Source organism: Natrix helvetica, assembly GCF_964273705.1.
Source record: "Natrix helvetica genome assembly, chromosome: 2".
Taxonomy (NCBI): Eukaryota; Metazoa; Chordata; class Lepidosauria; order Squamata; family Natricidae; genus Natrix; species Natrix helvetica.
In genome coordinates this window covers 73,785,903-73,802,323 of record NC_138552.1, presented here as the reverse complement: position 1 = coordinate 73,802,323, position 16,421 = coordinate 73,785,903, and positions in this window count along the sequence as shown.

The window sequence follows — 16,421 nt, the reverse complement described above, 5'->3', positions numbered from 1 at the left end:
GAGGATTTCAGAGAGCTCCTGTGGGCTGGGAAGGGCAGAAATGAGCAACAAACAGTCCGTTTTTTGCCTCCCCCCCAGCCCCCAGCAGCACTCTATAAGCCTCCATAAGGCTATGAATGCAATTTTTTTGACAAAAAACATGCCTGTTTTTGCGAAAAACGGGCCATTTTTTGCTCATTCCCCCCCCCAGGAGCACTCTGCAAGCTCCCCCAAGGCTATTCATGCCTTTTTTTGAATAAAAAACTGGGCCCATTTTTGTGAAAAACAGGCCATTTTGGGGAGGTTTGCAGAGTGCAAAAACTGAGAGGATGATTGGTTCAAAGTAACCCATTTGCCCTCTATGTCAAAGCAGGACTAGAACTCACAATCTCCTGGTTTCTAGCCTACTACTTTAACCACTAAATTGAATTGAATAGAATATTGCCACTAGATCTATTGAATATTGCTATCCTGATAGCCTTACAGTACTTGGAGCACATTCTAAATGGTAACTTACTCTAAACCTCACTGGAAGAAAAATTTGATATAAATCAGCAAATATTTGTATTTAATTCCAGAAGTTAATAGAAGACAAAATAATGAAAAGCATTTGTAACACTAAAACAAAGGGCTCAGGCATTTTTTAAACTCAGGCATCAGGCCTATACAATATTCTCATTTTCTTCTCCCTTAATCTCTTTCTATACAGTAAGGAAAGATGTCTTAGATGTGCATTTGTTACCAAAATGAATCCTTTGAAGAAAATCACGGTGGTGTGCAGTAAAGCCGGTATCATAAGGTAGAAATCTTCATGATTTATATATATAATAAACTCTATATGTGCGATAAATAACCCCTCTCAAATAAAGCAAAGAGTTATAGTTGGGCAGGAACTAAAAATATCACTCTTAAAAAATAAATTCTAATTGATAGATCAAAATAAAATCACCAAACAATTTAATTTAAAAGTTTAATTTCACAGTACTACCCTATATTGGAAATAAGCCAAAATCAGTTCAATAAATTTTATTTTTTCTCACATTTCTGAACTCCCCATTTCTCTCAAAGAGGAAAACTTATTGTCATTTTCTAAAGGGAAAATATGAATTTGCATAATTCTTGAAATCTGGATTTCATTTCCACAGAGCCACAGTAAGACAACAAACAGCCCTTATTTTTTGTACAATATTCCTGCCTGGTGCTTGCTACTTGTAAATCTTTCTCCCCCCACCCCAATATCTCTCTCACCCTCCCCCCCCCCATCTTGTAGCTTGTTCCTTTTCCTTTTCTATCCTGGAAACAGCAATAGGGCAGATATTCAGAGCTTTGCACAGAAGCCTTATGCCCTCCAGGCATGTTTAATCCTCCTTTCACGGGCATAGTATGTGTTGCTGGCAATTTTTTTTAAAATAATAATAATAATAACAGGTTTCATAGAGTGCTCAAGAACCCTTGAAAACCAGCTGGGTGACTTTGGGCCAGCTATTTTCTCTCAGTCCAACAAACCTCACAAGTTTGTTGTGGGGAAAATAGGAGGAGAAAGATTATTAAGTATGTTCTCTGCCTTGAGTTGCAGGTAGTCCTCAGTTCATTTACTGACCATTCAAAGTTACAACGGCACTGACAAAAATGACTTATGACCATTTTTCTCACAACTATTGCAGCATCCCCATGTCATGTCATCAACATTCAGATGCTTGGCAACTGACTCTTACGACAGCTGCTGTGTCCCTAGGTCATGTGAATACTTTTGTGATCTTCTGGTAAGCAAAGTCAATAAGGAAGTCAGTTCACTTAACAACCAGTTACTAACTTAACAACTATGGCAAGAAAAGTTGTAAAATGAGGCAAAATTCACTTAACAAATGTTTCATTTAGCAGCATACATTTTGGGCTCTTTTGCTATTGTAAGTTGAAAACTACTTGTACTTATAAAATCAACTGTTACCTTTGCCACGTTAGGCAAATTTAGTAATAAAAATATAAATAAATAAGTTGCTTGAGTGAATAAGGCAAACAATAAATAGTCAATAATACAAGAATTGGTTTCTTGTCCTTCAACAATTATAGGAGGGAAATATACAAACCAAAGAAGTGCCTTTATCCTTTTTTTTTTTGCTTATTATCTACAGAAGCCACAGAAGATGCTGAGACCCCAGTGTGGCCCAGAAAGGGTAAGGAGGTTCCTCTTTGAGCTCTTTCTCTACCTTCACTCAGCAATGCACACAGAAGATTGAAGGAGCAGCTACTTCACGTCATTTATTCCCTTGCAATTTCTCTTTGGGCAGCAATAGTAATGAGGATTGCACCTAGTGCATAAAATATTTCCTGCTGTTCTGCTCAGAGAGGGTAAGAAGAGGAAGCAGCACGTAGCAACCCTCAATTCTGCCTCTCTGGAAAGCAGCAGGAAGGCTGGGTTCAGCTGCAGTGGTGTTGCTAGGATTTCTCAGCATAAGGCCAGGTTGCAGTAGCATGGAAGCCTTAAATTCAGGTGCCATGTAGTTTGCATTTAGAATGTCTTTGTTAAAAGACATTTGTCTTTAACAAATGTCTTTAACAAAGACATTCTGTGGGGAATTAGATAGTAGGAAGTCAAGTGGGCACAAAGGGAACCAGGGAGGAGAAATAGAAAGAGAGAGATGGGGGAAAAGATCAATATGCAGAGCATACAACATTTTGACCCATAGCCCCTCGGACCAGGAAAATGCCACTGCTTAACAGGAAAAAAAGAAAGACAAGGACATACGGCTCTTGATTTACTTACTTTCTGTAGTAGGTTTATTCATTAAAGTGATTGTATTACTTATTTTGTGTATTATCTGAAAATGCCTTGAGCCTATTAGTATTGAGGTACTGGATAAATTATACAAATAAATGCATACAATTCTCACTGAAATCTATCAGTTCTTCAGGCCCTTATAATATTTAAGTATGTGTGAATCCCCCCACCCCCAGGAATAAAAATATTTTACCAGATATTAAAAGATCAAATATAAAGAAGAAGAGGAGAAAAATCTTAACAGAGACAGAAAGTAGCCCCGTCTTCCTGCCATAGGAAAACAGCTTCAAGCAGAAGCTTGAAGAGACTAATCTTTAGAAATTGATACTTTGCATCCATTCAGAAAGCTGGGCCACCAAATATGTAACAAATAGATAAGGAGCCCAAACTGACAAGATTAGCTCAAACAAAACACCTACAATTTGCATTTCCTCTCTTGCTTTTACAGCCAGCCATGACCCCTACATGACCCCATAGGAATCTGGCAATAGCCATTAAATTTAAGGATATATTCTTACATAGGAATAGGCATCTCAATCACAAAGCCCCAAAGAATTTATAAAACCCCACCTACTCTCTACCTCATTTTGTCAGCCACCCCAGAAACATGCTGCTGTCACTGAAATTTCTGCCTACCAAACAAACAGAGACCTTCTTTCCTGCAGCCTGCCTCCATTTTATTTCCGCATCTTTCTCCTGACTTGGAACTGTGGAAAGTTATCACCCAGTCCTCCCAGAAAAATGAAATATCCTAGGAAATATTGAAAAGGCAGAATATTATATTTCCCTGGATGTGAAAAGGAAGAAACATGTTTTAAATTGAGAGTAGCTCCCTGTAGCTTCCTGTAGCTTCCACCCACTTTGTCAACAGGCCATTAAGAAGGCCAAGCCAGTCCCTTTATATAATAAAGAGTTCTCCCCTTCAGTTCCAGGGGATGGGATTAAGGCATGATAATATTGGCCCTTTACCCAACTCACCACATGGCATCTGAGAACTCAACCAAACCTGGATTCAAAACGCAGCCTAGAGAGTTGCCCCTGCATGGCCCCATGGGAGTCTGACAACCAGTCAGAAGACAAGCTCAAGATCAAAGGCCAGAGAGAGCATAAAATCAGGGACAGCATCTCAGTCCTGCCTTCTCTTCTCTTCTTCCCAACATTGAAGCATGTGATCACCTTTTCTGTTCAGGACTCAAGCCATGTGGTCCTGTCCACCATTAAACCATCTTTCCAAGCAGCCTCCATGTCTCCAGTGTCTTTTTCCCCACTTGAAGCCGAACCCAGAAGGACATTTCTTTCAAAAGAACCAGACCTGATATTTCTTCCAACAAGCACTTGAGTTATTTACAAATTGCCTTTATCATTTTCAGAACTAGATAATTTTCATAGGAACATACAGTCATTAAAATGTATTTACAGGTAATCTTTAGTTAATAATTATTTGTTCAGCAATTGTAAGGAGACTTGCAGCCAGGCCTCAAAATTGCAGCTGTTCCAGCATTCCCGCAATCAAATCATCACAATTTGGGCTCTTGGCAAATGGCTCACAATTACAATGGTCACAGCGTCCTGCAGTCACATGATTGCCATTTGCAACTTTCACTGCCTGCTTCTGATAAGCAAAGTCAATGGGGAAGCCAGCAGAAGGTCTCAAATTTGCAGGATGATCATGTAACCTCATGCCTAATAACTGCAACTGGAACTGCCATTCAAAATCAGGGTTGGGGCCTCATAATATCTCATTTTACAACCATGTTGCTTAGCAACAGAAATACTGGTCCTGATTATGGTCATTAACTGGAGGCTGTCTGTATAGAATTATTATGAGTCCAAGTTCACAAATCAGTGCTTCTTCTAGTTGTTTCTAAGCTACTTATTTGAAGTTTCTTCAAGCTTGTCAACAAGTGTTCTGCTTTAATGTTTCAAGTACTGAGTCAAGAAAACCCCATTCATTTCCCTCCTCCCCACAAAATAAAAATGCTTGCTAGTATCCTCTCCCCCCTCCATTTATTTGCAAGTATAATCTATATATGCAAGACAGATGGGCTCAGTTACAGTGGTGAGTGTAGCACTGGAAAATCAGAAAGAGCAGGTAAGAGAGAACATCATGGAGCATCTTTATGGTCATTAATAGTCAATAATGATTATGGTATATAATCATCTAACCAGCCCATCAGTTTGTCTGCATAAATTTTACCTGTGTTTTGACAAAAAACCTTTTTGACAAACAATAGTAATAGAAGATCAAATGCAAAACATGAAAAAAAATCCTTTTGGACATTGTAGCCTTGTGATACAGTAATAAACCTGCATTTATAAGCCTTTCAAAGCAGAATTACGGTGCAGGAAAATCAGTCATACTTAAAAGACATGCACAAACACCAAGGGAGGTATTTATACAGCTGGAATTGGAGAGGAATGCAGATGCTGCGTGGTTGTTGTTTTTAAAGGTGATACCTGAAAGTGCCAGAAAGGGGGAGTTATTTCAAAGAATTTTTCTGTGGAAAAAGGATAGCTCTGGAGATTCTTAATTCTTGTTAATAATTGTTAATGTCAATGTTAAATAATGTCATAGCTTTAAAAGAAAAAAGACTTTTTTCATAATTAATATGGAGCAAGAAGGTTAAAGAAATTGGATAAAAATGGGACTCTCTTAACATTTTAGATAAGCGAGCAAATGGGGCACTCTGCCAACAGGCTACAAATGCTGAAAGAGTTCAGTGTACAGATGGATTGAGAAAGGTACAGTTCTGCCCACTTATTTCCTATCATGTGGGATGGAGAATTGGGCTAATTGGGTAATGTACCTTTCGTCATACCACTCTCAAGATAAGGAACCTTCAGTGTCTACTGGAGGTGGAGGTTACCCTTGTGGTAACTTAAGATTTTTCAGAGCCCAACATTCACAATGGACAATTTATACTACTATTTTAATAGCAATAGCACTTAGACTTATATACCACTTCACAGTGCTTTACAGCCCTCTCTAAGCATTTTACAGAGTTGGCCTATTGCCTCCAACTATCTGGGTCCTCATTTTACTGACCTTGGAAGGATGGAAACCTGAGTCCGCCTTGAGCTGGTGAGAATTGAACTGCTGGCAGCCAGGAATCAGCAGAAATATACTGCAGTACTACATTCTAACTGTGCCACCATGGCTCTTCATAATATAATAATATAATATATTACCGTGTTGGCAAACCTACGGCACGCGTGCCACCCAGGCTGTCAAAACACTACTGGTTTGTCCAAACCAGTCCAAAACGGTAGGAACCCACCACTGATCTGTAGAGATAATAAGAAATAAATTTCTTCCAGTTACATAAAGTTCCTGCAAAAAAAAAAAAAAAAGCTTAGAGAGACCATTTTAAACTTTAGGAGGTCAAATTTCAGATCTAATTCAAGGTAAAATCAGTTCTAAATAGTAGGGGCTAAACGGGAAAAAGCCCTCAAAATTGAGGGGGGAATTTTAACAAAAGGAAAAAACTGATCTTGATTATACAAAAATATGAATTGAGATGATACCAAAAAGGAGAATATTTGCAGCTCAAGGTTAAATTGATGGGTCCTTGGTGCTCTCCAAGTGTGGATATTTTCTTGAAAGCATTTCAGTACCCAAACCAGGTAACATTATTGGTTCTGGTGAAGTTTGTGTTGTTTTCTTGCAGATGTTTAATTAACCAAACTAGGTAACATCATCAGTGCAATCAGCAAAATACCTGTACTAATGATGTGGGTAGTGAACCATCTGCAAGAAAACAACCAAGCTCAGAGAGCACCAAGGACCCCTCAATTGAAATGATGTTATTCAAACAAGCAAGTGTTCCTATATGCACAAACTAGAAAGTCAACATCTGTAATTTAAATTGATAGTGTTCACAAAGACTCAACCATTTGAGGGACTGATGAAGAAATAGGGGTGTTTCTGGCAGATCTTTCCAGATTTAAGGCACTGAAAATTTATTGAACTGATGAGGCAGTTACAAAGAAAGACCACATTACATGTAGTCCTTGACTTGGGAATCAGGAATTAAAATCTCTGTGATTCTTGCTTCTTTTGTTTTGCCTACTTTGTGGGGCTTAACAAAGGAGAAGTCGCTACAGGTTTTTCCGTCCTGTCAATAGGGTGTATTTGGCTCACTTGAGAGCCTAAAAGAGAACAAGAAATGAAACCTTCTGAAAAAATAAAAAACTTAGATGAACAGAGAGAACTCTACAATGTGGTGCTTTGTTTATGGCATGTGTGTGTTCCTGCCTGAAAATAACTTGGCGTTTATTTATAACAACTGCACACTATGGAACTTGACAAAAAGTTCAAAGTATTGGAGCAGCAGGTAGCTATACTTTGACAAATGAAAGTTGAAGATTTATCAAATAAAGAAAGGACATAGCGTATCCTAGTTGACTGATGAGACCACATAAACAAAAAGAGTAAATGGCTTAAGCAGAGTATTCTCTACCGCTAGGTCAGCCTTTCAGGACAGCAGAAATCAAGAAACAGAAGAGCAGGGATTCCAGGAATGCTCTCTTGTTATTGTAGAATAAAAAAACCTTGAAAACCTGTCATAAATCTCCCTACTCCATCTTATACCCCAAAAAAGTAAATCAATTGACTTGGTCTCACGTAATCAATAAAACATTTTATACCCAACATCCCTCAGACTGTAGCTTGTTGTAAATTTTATTTTTTCTCTCCATAAATCTCATTGTTGCCCTGTGATTACTTCTTTAAAGTTCTACATCTATTTTATCATCCAATTTTTGATTTGTTCTACCTCTGTGTTGAATTTTAATAAAAATTCATAGATACATATAATCTTGGTTCTGGGTAAGCATTTCATCTTTCTTAGGATCCCTCTTCTTCAAAATTGCTCTTTATGTTATTTGCAAATACATTAATCATAATAGGTTCCTACCTTTTTAAAGAAGTTATGGCTTTTGTGGGAAAAAATCCAATTAATGTAATCCAGGGGGATAATATTCTATGCAATGAAATGAATGGAATGAGATGAGAGAATAGATAAAAAGTAAGTGGACACTCAGAGAGCCACGAATGGGGAGAGTGATTTCTTGTTCGTATTGGCTTAGAAAAATATATGTCACTTTTAAATATGTGATTTAAGCACCATTGTTTTGGATGTTATAATAAAAGCTTGTGAGAATTAATGAAGGCTACAGGAATGGTGAGAGACTTTGATTGGGATGCTAGTATCAGAAAAGGTTCCCAGAGGGAAAAAAGACATGGAAGAAAAGAAACAAGAAGTGAAAGTGAAATGACCTGCAAGAAGAGAGAATGTAACTCATGTATTCCCTTTTTTAGAAAGATAATTACTGATGGTAGAATGAATGGAAAACCACCTGGAGTATTTTGCAATACAGTGCCCTATGTAAAATTGTATACAATAGTAATAAAATAAAACAAGACATGAAGAAAATTGATGTGGACGATGTTTGAAACAGCAAGCAAACATATGGAGTTACGCTAATGTGTAGTATGAAAATGGATGTTAATGGAATAAAACAGGTAAAAAAAGCTATGAATGGAAAAATGCTTATAATAAAAAGATGGTTGCAAAGGTATCTCCAATGAAAGGAATGGAATTAAAAATAAAAGCAATCAAATTATTTGGAATGAAAATGAAGGAATGGAATAGTAGGACTATATAGAGGTTTATTTGATGGCACAGAAATATGTTGAAGAGTGGAATTGAAATGAATATTGCAAAGGTCAGTGGCTGAGAAAAAAAGACCAAGGAGGAAACTTATTCCAGTTTTGATTGGAAAATTTTGATGGTGGAAGTATCTTGATTCCAGCAAAACACGGGACAAAATGTGCCATGACATCCTTGTTAGCAAGCTATTTAAGTGTGACATGGTTAGCATGATAATGAAGCTGACAAAAAGGTCAATTTAAAATTGTATTCAGAGTGTTATCCATAGATGCTCATCAAACTGATTTATCTAGGTTGCCATAAAATTTGGTTCTGCATCCTGTACTTCATTAATCTTTTTCATTAATGATTTGCACTAAGAGTCGGAAGAATGCTTGTTAGATTTCAGATGGCAGAAAATTGCAGGGCATAGCTAATGCTCTAGAAAGCAAACGTACATTTAAAGTCTTGATAGATTAGAAAATAACAAAGTAAAATTTAGCAGAAGCTACTGTAAACTCCACTTGGGAAGCAATGATCAAACTACAGGTATGGAATGGGTGGGAATGATCAGCCTGGTAACATTACTTGATGTAGCTTATTATGAACTGAATATTAAGCAGCAAATGAATGTGGAAAAGGGAAGGTTAGACTGCATCAATTTTTTCTTACTCCCTGGAACATAATATTTCCATTTTATCTTGCATTGGTTATCCTGAATATTATGTCCAATTCTGAGAGCCACACTTTAAGAAAGGCTTCTGACTAATGTTGCTGGAGCTTATTTAAAAAGGTCATAAAGGATGGTGGTGGTGGTGGTGTGTGTGTGTGTGTGTGTGTGTGTGTGTGTGTGTGTCTAGGAACTATCGTATGAAGAAACATTTAAAAAGTGCTTGAGAGGAGAAGGCCAAGTGGATGCTGTAGCATTCCCCAAATCCTTGAAAGTATGTCATAAAAAGTAAAGATTTTCAAATAGTCAGTACATGGAATAATGACTTTAAAAATAGAGAAAGTCAGATTTAAACTGAAGATTGGGGGGGGGGAGATATTTATCAGTGGGACCAATTGCCCAGAGAAGCAGTAGACTCACCCTAATTGTATTAAACAACCAACTTTGGGGAATGTTTTAATTTGGATTCCAACACTGAACAGGGACTGAACTTCGTGGCCATGTCCCCTTCCACCTTTAAAACTCTATAAGAAAAAAAGTGATGAATATGCAGTCAGAAAACTTATTGTCAAAAGAGAGAAATAAAGGCTTATGCCATTTAAAAACTTAGAATTCCAGCTTCTGACTTTCATGAAACTTTAATCTCTGGTTTCTAATGGTTTGGGAAATATTTTGTATAAGGAGACATTTCAAATAAGACAGTGAACCATTCATTATTATCAAGATCAGCACAACTATTAATTCACACAGATCTGAACATTAAAAAAGAATTTTGAAGAACTCTCTTATTTTAAATCTATTTTTAAAAAACCCACTATTCTTACCATAGCATTCTTATGAATGGAAATCTTTATTTTCTTAGAGAAGTAAATTTCACAGTAAAAAAAAAACCCAAGTCATTGTCCTGAAAGCTTTTTTAAAAGGCACATGTTAATGTAGATTGGGGGGAAAATGTCTGCTCCTGACAGGCAAAAAGGATAATAAAGCATTTAACAAGCATTTGGCAAAAAATTTTCTTAAGTTATCTATCTCTATGCTGCCCATCCATTATATGTACAGATAAAAAATCACTATGAGTTATAAGAAAATAAAATTTCAGAAAATTATCTGAAATGTGGACATTCTAAAAATTCTAAATTCTGAAATGTGGACATTCTAAAACATTCTAAAAATTCTCACATATTTTTATATAAATTCTAAATGAAAAGTACCTCTTCTGTTCTTGATTGCCAGCTAAATATGGGGCAACTTGATACGTTAAATAAAATTTCGGAGTTTAGGGAAATGTAGAGTCCACTCAGTTCTTAAACTTCAAATTCTTCAATGATTGATTTTACTGTGACTGTCATTAATGATAATAATATGGTTATTGGGTGACCTGAGTGAATAAAGTAGAATGTTACATTTTAAGCTTTCTCAACCATGTGCCCTTAAAATAGGATGGGATATCACCTCTTATTAGACTGGGAATTTTGGTTCCTGGCAAGGCCACCCTACAATATCTGAAGGGAATCATGCTAGAGGAGGAGCCTTTCTACGTATATAGAAATTGAGATTCATTTCCTGATTTCTTTTGCTTTTTTGCAGGCTTTGAAAGGTTCCTAATAATATCCCAGTAGTCAAAAAAGGTGGTGCAAAACCAACATAAAAACAACACACCAACGTGTTTAAGTCAGGTAACAGGAGGATTTGGCAGTTGTGCTACAGACAACTGAAGACACATAGAGTATATAAAATTTGTTTTAATAAGGCTTCATATTTTGCTTCATATCGTTAAGACATTTTCTCTTCCTTCAATTTTTCTAATACTGTAGGTCAGTGTCACTGCAGATGAATGAGTTGCCAGAGAGGTTTAATTTTTGTTCATTCAAGTCAAACAAGACAAAATTGGAAAGGCTGCCAAAAGGACATCGGGTGGAACCAGGCAATCTGTTCCTTTTGGGCCTTGTCATAATTTCCTTCAATTTCATTTGAAGAAAAGGTGAAGAATTAAAATGCACAACAATTCACAAATCCATTATGTTCTACATCAGGTCTGTCAAACTGGATTTCAAGAGCCAAATCAGCATTGTAGTTCTCTTTTGGGGGCTGGCAAGGGGGAAATGGGACAAATGCTCCCTGCAGCCTGCTGCAACCTGATGGCCAAAATGGGCCGACCCTCCCACGCCTTATTTTCAGCCATCCTGGCCTCCTGCAGCACCCTGCTGGCCAAAAATGGGCTGTGTGGGGGCCTCCATACTCCTGTATTTGGTCAGCAGAGTGCTGCAGGAGGCAAAAAATGGGCTGCACAAAGCTGCACGCAGCCCCTCACCGTGGTCCGTTTTGGCTAGCAGAAGCCCCGTGGGCCGGTCCTTTGATATTTCCAGGCCAGCCCCGGAGGCCAGATTTAAACACTCCATGGGCAGGATCTGGCCCGTGGGCCTTGTTCTACATCATGTTCTCCTCCCACTCATCCCCAAAATAATATCCAGTTTCTTCCCACAAAACATACTGTATGCAGAAAAAATTGGGTAAAAAGCAAAACTGGGCAGTGTTCTTTTATGGGTAAATCCGTTAACAATAATTATTTATATTCAGTTGAATGCATTTCTTAGACATCACTATTGGTGGGGGAAAACATTCATTTGGCAGTGCAGCAATCATCCATGGTTGGGATGGCTTAGTTTCCATCTGCATTTTATTAGTACACTATTTATAGGTTATTGTGCAAATAAACCACTTAGGTTTAAATTCTTTAAAAAAAATTGAAGCACCCGAACTTTTTAAAAAATTTATCCTTTTTAGCTAGAACTCCATGCTCCGATTACACAATTCAACAACTCCTGTGTAGAGTTTTTAAAACGTATGTGGAAATATAACCCAAATATACATGCATACCATTTAAAACAATTAATTCAAGATTTTTAGTACTGAAGTTAAATGAAATTCTCTCTCCTGTTTGAATTCGACCTCTTTGCGTCACATTTTTGGCCTCCGCACGCCCCGTTTTTGGCCTCTGTGTCACATTTTCAGCCGGTTCCAGGCAGTGGGGATCGATGGCAGAGAAGCGAATGGGCCACAGCAGCAGCAAACGGGCCGCACTGAATGGGCCACGGCAGCAAACAAGTCACAGCGGCGGTGAATGGATGGTGGTAAATGGGCAGTGGTGAACGGGCCAGATGAATACCGAATGGATGCTAGAAGGTAAAGGCAGATTCTTTTTCTTGTTTTCCTCCCCCCAAAAAACTATATAGTCCAGAGTATTTTATACTCTGAAAAATACGGTACTTACAGAAGATATAGTATCTTCTGATTAATGAACAAATATAAAAATGGTCATTTGCAAAAATCCCCAAATGAATTATTGTAACATCCAGGAAAATGCTGTCAATTAGATGCTTTAAATATTTGGGGACAGTAATCCATACCTTTAAAATATTCCAGGCTCTTCCAGATAGACTGCTAAAACCTAGTAGTAAAATTTTGTATAGCATCTTGTACTATGCACCAGTAGATAACAACTAGTAATGTGATTCGGTCAACAGCTGTACCATTCTTTCAGTGTTGTGCAGCCTATTGTCTAGGTTTTTCAATACTTATAAGACTATTTTTAATTGTTAGTCTTTTTCTATAACATAACATTACGTCATGATTAATTTCTCATGAACATCTATTTCAACGAATTACCAGTATACAATACGCTAAAGGAGAAAGAACACGTTACATCTACATAAAGGAAATTAAGCCACATTTGTTTCATTTAAAAAATCTATTCCTTATCCCTTCACTCAATTTTGTTGTTCAAAATCTGAACATCTCTTTTTTCTTTCATGGTAATTCCAGGTTTTTTGTTGACAAGTATTCTTTTAAAGTGATTTGTATGTGGACGTTATTGGAAGCTGTTCTCCAGGATACATTTTGCGCTGTGATGTATTATGACCATGACAAGGGCTTCTTGACAAGCTTACCTTTTCATTTCCATGACTCTCCTCGATATCCTTTGAATGCTAGGAAAATATCTATTTTTAATTCTCCCGGGTCTTTTGAAATAATCATGTGCGGTATTTTATTATATCCCCCACAAAAAATGGATAGAACTGATCAACCCACAGGCACAAATGATCAGGCTCAGCTTATACTTTGAATACATTATGTGAAGACCAAACCCTTTGGAGAAGTTTGTAATGCTGGGAAAGGCAGAATGAAGAGAAGAGGTTGACTATTAAGAGGATGAACTCAGTTACAATGTTGATGGGGGAACAGTTGGAAAATTCCAAGTACCAGGGTGAAGACACATTGTCTAGAAGAAAATCTATCTATGCACTGCTAACAGTCAATGCCAAATTGAGAGCACATAGTCAATCAAACATTTTATTAACTTTTTCTCATTTTACCTGCTTCATATTTATTGTTCCTGTTCTTACAAATTGCTAAAGTGTAGAAATATTTAGAGTTGCATTTGATTATTGTTTTAACATTTAAAAGGAAATTAATGTTTAACAGGGTATTTCTGGGTGTGATGTGCAAGGAGAACATAGCTAAGAAAGGTTAAACACTTGGTATTACGATTGTCTTCTTTTCTTTTCAAGGATGATGTAATGTATTTATTGTTCACAACTAGCGTGATGCATTTGAATTTACTTTCTGATTGTAGGCATAAAAGTGCTTGCAATAAATAAATACACTATTGATGTCACAATTGTGGCAATTTCTATGCTGCAAGGAGTTTTTCAAGCTTCATGATTAAAAAATCAGAAATCACTTCTGATTTCTCGTCAATCACGCTGGCTCCTCTAGGCTACTTCCTGTCAGATTTCTGGGGCCAAGTGAAATAGATGGATTCAATAGTAATGATAATAACAATAGAGTGCTGAAGTGTCCAAATGCCTATTTGATATGACAGCTGCCAGAAGCATGGAGCCTTCAACGCTGAAATCTCCTGGTACTTCAAACTCTCTAAGTGACAGCTGCTATTCAGGAGACTGCCACGTGGAATATAATACAATCCTGTGTACTCTGTAATATATGCAAGAGCGACGATATCACTGTTTGTTTCTTCTAAGATTTGTTTTTAATGTTTGTTGCAATGTTTTCATTCATACGTAGCTATAGTATCATTCTTTACACCTAAATGATAGAATTGTCATTCCCATGATCCAATGTTAAGTGTTTGCAGTAAGTTTTAATAACTAAAGCAGAAGTGTCCAACCTTGGCAACTTTAAGACTTGTGGACTTCAACTCCCAGAATTCCCCGACCAGCATGGCTGACTGGGGAATTCGGGGAATTGAAACCCACAAGTCTTAAAGTTGTCAAATTTGTACATTTCTGATCTAAAAATATAACAGATCTGAAAAAACATTTTTTCGAGAGCTGTTTTGGTTATTCCACGTAATCTTTATGTTTTTTGGTGCGCTGAATCCGAAAATGACCTCCATTTTGTCATAGGACATCACGTTTCCTGACAATTTAGGTAACTATGTTAAATAAGGCAAACCTCAAAATAAATGGAAATAGACTTATAAAATTAAAGTTTTATTACAATATTTTCATGAAAATCCTTTTTTTAACTGAAATGAGCTCACCTACACACACTAAACTCGATTCTTCTTCCTTGTGAGGCTCCTCTTGGTGCATTTACGCTTGTGAGTAGCATCTAGAATGTCTCTCTGAAGCATCCAACAGCAGTCTGCCATCATTGTAATGCTCCATTTTCCCTGGTATCTCCTTTCCATCTCTTTAATGTCTTGGTGGAATCGTTCACCTTGTTCCTCACTCACAGTTCCCAAATTTTCAGGAAAGTAGTCAAGGTGGGACTGGAGGAAATGCACTTTCAAACTCATCAGGCAATCTAAAGCTTGAAATGCTTTCAGCATTCTTCTGACGATCTTTTTGTAGTGAGGATCTTTGTTATTGCCTAAAAATTTCTGTACAACCTCTTTAAATGCAATCCACCCTTCTTTTTGAGGATCCGTCATGGTATTGACAAACTCTTGATCAACTATAAGCCTTCTAATGTCTGGTCCGATGAACATACCTTCCTTTAATTTTGCCTCCAACAGGCATGGAAACTTGGTGACCAAGTATTTGAAGCATTCTCCATCTTTTGGAAGTGATTTTACGAATTGCTTCATCAATCCCAATTTTATGAGAAGTGGTAGAATAACTTTATGGGAAGGTACCAAAGTTTCTTGGAGGATATTTTTTTCACCGACTGTTAGCAACCTCGGCTGCCAACTCTTCTTGGTCCAGTGATTTTGTCAGTCTCGACTGTCCCATAGACACAGAAAACAAGGGTATTTGGTATACCCAGCTTGTTGCCCAAGCAGCATGCACAAAACCTTTAAGTCCCCACACACTTGCCAACCATGGTCTTCATATTTAAGTTTACAAAGAACCAATTCCAAGTTCTCGTAGGTTTCCTTCAAGTGTATGGAATGACCTACAGGTATAGAAGCGTAAAAACCGTTGTGGAGTAAAACTGCTTTGAGACTTCTTTTTGAAGAATCTATAAAAAGACGCCATTGCTCTGAAACATATTGGATTTTAAATTGACCCATCAGACTTTGACATCGATGCAATAAACCAACTTGTCTTCCTGGGCAAAGTAAGGAACAAACTCCTTTTCATGATGTCTGAACCATGAAGATGACACTCCTGGCAACAATAAATTCCTGCTTTTCAGCCTTGATCCGAGTAACTCAGCGGCATCTTTGGGAAGATTCAAGTCTCTTACCAAATCATTCATCTCCTCCTGAGAAAACAATTTTGGTCTTGTATCATCTTCAAAGTCAGAACTTGATTTGTCATCTGGTTCAGGTATGACTTCACCTTCATTGGAGCTAGATATCTCTTCCAAGGTAGCAGGCTTGGGTACTGGTATATCTGTGCCATGGGCTTGGGTACTGGTATATCTGTGCCATGGGGGATGGGACGAATTGCTGAGTGAAGATTGGGGTATGAAATGGAATGCTTCCATTTGGAATTAAACCCTTTCACATCGCATGAACAAAAGTAACAGTCATCACTATGATTCTTTTGCTCTCGCCATACCATAGGAATCCCATAACGGAAAGATTTTTTCTTACCCTTGAACCAGTTTCGGAGGTCCTCAACACACTGTTTGCACACTTTATGAGGCACCCAAACTTTATCTTGATCTCCAATTTTTAGTTCAAAGTATGCAAAGTATACTTTTTTCACAAAGTCTGTAATATTCTGCTGTTGCTTCAACACTGTATATTCACCACAGATGAAACAGAAACTGTCTGGCAAATTAATACACTTTCGCGGAGCCATAACATAACGGTTGAAGAATGACGAGCTAACATGAATTGCAATGAAAAAGTGTGAACAGCCTAGAA